Source organism: Lactuca virosa, chromosome 6 (assembly GCF_052849685.1).
Source record: "Lactuca virosa cultivar CGN04683 chromosome 6, Lactuca_virosa_CGN04683_v6, whole genome shotgun sequence".
NCBI classification, from domain to species: Eukaryota; Viridiplantae; Streptophyta; class Magnoliopsida; order Asterales; family Asteraceae; genus Lactuca; species Lactuca virosa.
This window is the reverse complement of record NC_136431.1, coordinates 232,686,911-232,693,290: the sequence shown is the minus strand read 5'-3', so window position 1 is coordinate 232,693,290 and position 6,380 is coordinate 232,686,911.

Genomic DNA, 6,380 nt, shown 5'->3' with positions numbered 1-6,380 from the left:
AGATTGTTGATGCATCAACTCCTGAGAAAAATGTTCAAGAGACAACTGTCTCTAAGTCACCAAAGAAAAAGCCTGCAGAGGTGGTGAAAGTTTCGAAGAAATCTCTAAAAACTTAGGAGACTGCACAACCTGATCCTACCAAGCAGCTTATTCCCACAAAGTCTGGTGTGTTAAAGCGTCTCAAAAAGATGTCTCATAGATCCAGAAAATCTCATGAGAGGTCATCTAGTTTCTCACCATCGATGGTTCATAAGCCCCATGTCACTCGGAAAGGTGTTGTTCTTCGTGAAGTTCCTATGCCAGTGTCACCATCATCGAAGAAGCGCAGGGCTGAGGATGTTGCAAATCATATTTCCAAGAAGACTCAGAAGCCAAAGAAGCGAAAGTTGATCCTTCAGGAAGATGAAGAAGACGAAATTGTTCCTGATTCTCCAATAGGTAATCTTTCACCTCAACAGAAATCACCTGTCAAGTCAAATTTCGAAATGACAGGAATTTTAAGTAGCTCTGTGGAAGCTTCGATAGTGGACACATCTACTATTCTTGGTGAATCAACACAAGTATCGACTCCAATGCAGACTTCGGTCGCACCACCCGAGGTTGCGTTAACTGAGTCATTTTATGAGGAGGTTCGAACCTCAGACATTTCCACACATGTATCTGATACAGATGTGAATGTCAACATGGGTGAAGGAGTCTCAAACAATGAACATCCAGTTTCTACTCAAGGTATTCTTGAACCTTCCACTGCTCAAACCACTACTTCGTTACCACCAATTATCACCACTATATCCACAACCATTCATTCTCCTACTTTTGATATGGTCATCAATCAACCCATTACTTCTCTCTTTTTGTCCTAATCTACATACCCACCTAAACCTATTAATGATGATGATACCGATGATGGAGGGTTTGGAGGATCATTTGCTGATCTGGAATTTGATCCAGAATAAGAAAACATTCTGGATCATATGCTTATGTCGGGAAAACAATTCAAGATTCTCAACAGGAAGCTTAATTCCTTGTTACAATCACAAGCAGATGCAGGGGGTAGAAATTCTGTTTCTGGGATTGAAGTTGAAGTGATGGTCAAAGCACAAGAGCTTCGTCTTATGAATAAATTGAATGTGATGATTAAAGAATCGGAGTCTCGAATTCAAGACAAGCTTGATGTCTTGGATAAAAATAATGAGTTACGAGTAAAGTCTTCGTCTTCGACTTTTAATAATGATCTCAAGGACTTGCAACGTATTTCCAAGGAACGTCATGTTCTTTTTGTGCAAGATGTAAAAACTGTTCGTGAAAATGTGAATCAAAAGCTTGAAGAAATGAAAGTGAGTGTGTATTCAGAGCTCCATGAGTTGGATAACAAGTATTCATCTCTTCTTGAGAAAGTTGATACTATAGCGGATGATGTTACGTCGTTTGTTAAAACCCATCAATCTTTTGATCACAAGTTTGATGAGAAAGCAAGTGATGCTGTTACAAGTTTTGGAAAACTTAACACTCTGCTTGAAGAATTGAAGGGACTTGTTTTGAAGTCTGGCTCATCCTCAATTTTTACTCCTGAGTTTGTATATCAGAAGTTCCGTTACTTCGAGGCTTCAATTTAAAAAATGCTGGCTCCATTGTCTCAGTTTGTCACTATCTTACCAACGAATGCCCCACCTGTTATCACAGGGGTGCAAGGGGGAGAAAAGGAAGGAGTTGGTAAAGGAGCAAATGTTTCTGAGAAAACGAATGAAGAAACAAAGGTTGTGGGTAAAGTTTTCAAGACTCAAATTCCTACAACGAAACCTATATTTTCGAAGGCTGAACCGGTAATGGCAACTACAGTTACTACAAGGCCAATCGCAAAAGGCATAGTAATTAAGTCTACTGGTGGAGGGAGTTCTTCAAATGAGAAGAAGGCAGAAATTGAAGCAGAAATGGAAAAGCAAAGACAGATACAAAGTATTCTGAGGCTTCGTGCAAATGATCCACCGACAATGAACAAAGGTGATCCAACGAAATTGCATAGTTTTGAAAATATTGAAGCAAGAGTGTCATACAATGAAATGTATGCATTCGAGAAGAAGCCAAGGAAGAGTTATGCAATAGAGAACATAGAGATGAATCAACTTGATTTCCCAATCAATGAAATGATGTTCATCACAGCTCAATACAAAATTATTGAGAAATTCAAGGATGAAGAGGAATTTCTTCATATGAAGCTGAGGTTTCATGCTGTGGTGGGAAAGAATCAAGAAGAAGTTTGGTCCCTTATCAAGATTGTTCGTGTGATAAGTGTGACTAAGGATGTATTGTTTGAGAACATGATTCAGAATTTTTGATATCATGTTGTAAGGGCAAACAATGTGGTGTGTGATTTTTCAGTTGCTGATTTTCCATTGATGAAATTGAATGATCTTATTCAAGTTGTTATGATTCTCAAAGATATGGACGCTTCGAAACTTCAAGGAACAGGCAAAGAGCTTTTGAGACTTGGTCTTGGTCACATCAAAATCTTTATAGATAATTACTATGATTGTCTAGCCTTATCTGATATTGAGTTGTGCACTGCATTGGGAAGAGAAGTAAAAGTTGTTTCTGAAGTTGTGAAGAGTCAAGATGAATTGAAGAAGTTTGCTGATGGGGAAATTTGTTTAAAGCCTATGGGATCGGTTTTCACGGGAAAAGACAAGAAAGGAAAAACCAAGAGGTTCTTTTTCCAAACTTCAGAAGTGGAACGATATACAACTGCTCAATATACGAACTTTATTGTTCGTATGAATAATTGCAAGAAAAACAATGAAGGAGATAAGGCTGAGCTGAAGAAAGTTATGAGTTGGTATACTGAGGTTCGAAGATCGATGCATATGGCTGCTCAAATTCTTACAAAATAAGTTCGACACTGATTACAAAGGGGGAGAATGTTAGGGTCAAATATGTTGTAATGTGTCGAAGTCATTTGAGTCAGTTTCGAAAGTTATCTTATCTATTTACTAAGGCATAATAGTTTTGAAGTCTTGATGTCTAGCCCTTAGTATTTTTTGTATACTTTCTTATTCTCCTATAAATAGGAGTTGTACTCAAAGTTAGATAGAACTTTTGCTGTAATTCTGTCTAAACACTCTCTGTGTATGTTGAAAGTATAATGAGCTGAAACAAGATCTTATTTACTTCTGGTGTTCTAATTACGTTGTTTTACTCTGATTTCTTTCATACACTCGATTAATCACTTCTACAAAGAGAGATGCCTTTATATGCATGATTGTTTGAGCTTTTAGAATTGCATGCTAGTATGGATTTCAGATGATTGTACGGATTGGCCTGATGTGTGATGCCTTATAGCCTAAGAGGAATTGAATGTTATATTAGATCTGGAACCTTTATTGGTAGCAAGTGAGCTGTAGATGTCCTCTGTTTGGTTTGTGGATTGGAGTGTTGTTGCACGAATGTTGTCTGCTTAATGCTTTGTGGGACTCTTGATAATGTGAATTAACTATTAAGTGAATATGTTAAGTCACATGTTGCACAGGTTAAATAATCTTAGAGTGACTAATTTGACCCTATTGCGCATCTCTCATCTGAGTCTAACTGTTGTAGGGATGAGTCTTTTACTCGAAGGATTATCTAAGCTTTGTTGCATGTGATTGTGTTCATAAAGTAGTTAACTGGCGTTATTGGGAGTTATTTAGCAGCTGATGGCATGGTGAGGTCGAGAATCTAGGAGAGCCTAGGAAGTGCTTTAGTGGGTTGGTTTCGTTGTTCAGCAGGCACTTGGAGTACTAGTTTGAGAAGGTGACTTGGAAGATTCGGGACGATTCTTGAGGAAAGTATGGATAGGTGTGGAAGGTAGTATTGGGCCCGTACTACTAAAAGCACAAGATCCATACTCGAATCAAGGGGAGTCACAGAGAATCTAGGAAGCCTGTAGGATGAGGATTCTTTGGGTATGTTCTGATCAACTGCATGATTGCTTTTCAGAATGGTGATGAGCACGTGTGGAGTAGGTTCAGGATCTGGTTCAGAATCAAGTGCAGGTTCTGAGCCGGTTGATGAGCAGATGTGGGAGTTCATCTCATAGGAGATCGTCTGCAGTATTTTGGAGCAGACTCCTATGATCTTCGGTTTGGTCAAAGAGGGGATCATGGAGATTTTGGACGAGCGTCCGGGCGCGTACCGCACTGGTGTTATGGAGTTGTTGGATGAGCAACTCAGGGCCTTCCAGGCCAAGATCGCGGCAGGACAGTTGGGCGCGCAGACTCCCTTATTTCGGGAGAGGGCTTTGTCGGTTCCACTGTATGCGACAGTCAAGGGAATGAAGAAGGCGAGGTATCATGATATGTTGAGGGATGACATCAGTGAGCTCGTGAGCTTTTCATGGTGCAATACCCTGAATGATATGATTGCTAGAGCCTAAGAGCGGAAGATTGATTGGAAGTGCCTCGGGAAGAGGAAGGCAAAGCAGATTCATACCGTAGTGGGCTAGGCGAAGATGCCCAAGACTTAGGATTCGCAGTTGGGAGGCCAGAAAGGTCAGGGCCATTGTGCCAAATGTGGGAGGACCCCATACAGATGCAGTTACCTTAGCAGCAATCAACTCACAAATCTCATCATCAAGCACAATCAACCTCGCTGGCTCACCAGCTCCGGATCCCGAACCTCTGGTGACCACCATGCTAAAAAATAAACATAAATTTATCAGATCACCAGTAAAGTAACTCCCTACAACTCACATATCTCCAACCTCGGGTCTTGTGGTTTCCTTGACACGCGTACGGGTCCTGTGCTTTCAGTAGTACAAGCCCATACGACATTCCACACCTACCCGTATTTGTCTCAATAGTCGCCACAAAGCCCTTGGGTCACTAGGCCCTCTATGCTTGGTGCACACACACCCTAAAACACACTACCAAGAATGACCACAACTCCTAGTTCCATTAGGACTCTACAAATCCCGCTCACGATGCATTAAACCTCCACCAACACTGCAGTCACCTCGCATATGCTAATCTTACATAGCGACATATCCGATAGACGGTCGAATAAGTGATTCTACCCTAAGCCCACAACCAAACAAGGAACATGAAGTAAGGCTAAATCAAGAATTCTAGGGCTATAAAATCCTAACTATGTACAATTATAGTGCATATACTCAGCTAATAGCAACAAAAATGTTGGTTCCAAATAATCAATTCAAAGCAATCTCTTAGGCTATAGGGCATCATGTATCAGGCAATTCTATCATGCGATTCCTGAGGGTCCTTAGCCTATATCCTTGCATGCAGTTCTACCACATAACATATCAACATATATACATAACATGTGTGGGTATTCTGGGGAGCTTTCCTTGAGCTCCGACCGATTGTACACATCGCATCCTCCTTGTGGGTTATTTTGAAAACACTTTTGAAAATCTTTTTCCAGATCCTTAGTTTGAGTCTGGAATCACACGAATGCTCATCCATTTCACTCAAACCATGACTCTGATACCAAATTATAACTTCCCAAAAATCAAAGTAAAATTTTCACTTTTAAAACACAATTCCATAAAACCATAAGTTACCAAAAACATTGTTTACAAATCATAATAAGTCGAAGTATCGAATCAGAGTATCAATCAACATAAACTGCGAGATGATGTGTACAATCACGCCTTTGCTTTTCCCTGCTCATCAAAAGTACCTGAAACATTGAAATCCAAACTGTAAGCCAAAGCTTAGTGGGCTTCCCAAAATACCCCACACCACAAACAAATACATATAAAGTACAAGCATGCATACGTGGTTTCTTGATCCTTGACCTCAACCCAATCATACCGGGTTTGTTGGTTTACAACACACAGCAGTAAAACCTCAACCCAACCGTCCAGGGTTTGTTGGCACGTGGCCTCAACCTTACCATACCGGGTTTGTTGACCTCCAGTCTCAACCCAACCATACTGGATTTGTTGGCACGTGACCTCAACCCAACCATCCATATGTCGACATATACACAGACAACTCACAGATAGAACTATCATAGTAATCCTACATCCTAGGACACATAAAATAAATGGGCTGGCCCTGGTGCCTTAGACCCATTGGCATAGTGAGAGAACTCACCTCACAGTCAAAAGGATAACTGCGCAGATCGCTGCTACACACATCGGCTCTACCGCTCGCCTAAACAATAAACCGAAACCCAATTACATACTGTTAATCCAAAATACTCCAAAAGTCCCAAAGTCAAACTTGGTCAAAAAGTCAACGGTCAAATTGGTCAACTCAGACCGAGTACGCTCAGCGTACTCAGCACGTACGCCCCGCGTACTCACAAAACAGGACGAGTCTCATGCAGCCTACGCTTAGCGTACGTCCAAGTACGCCCAGCATACACAATGTCTTAATAAC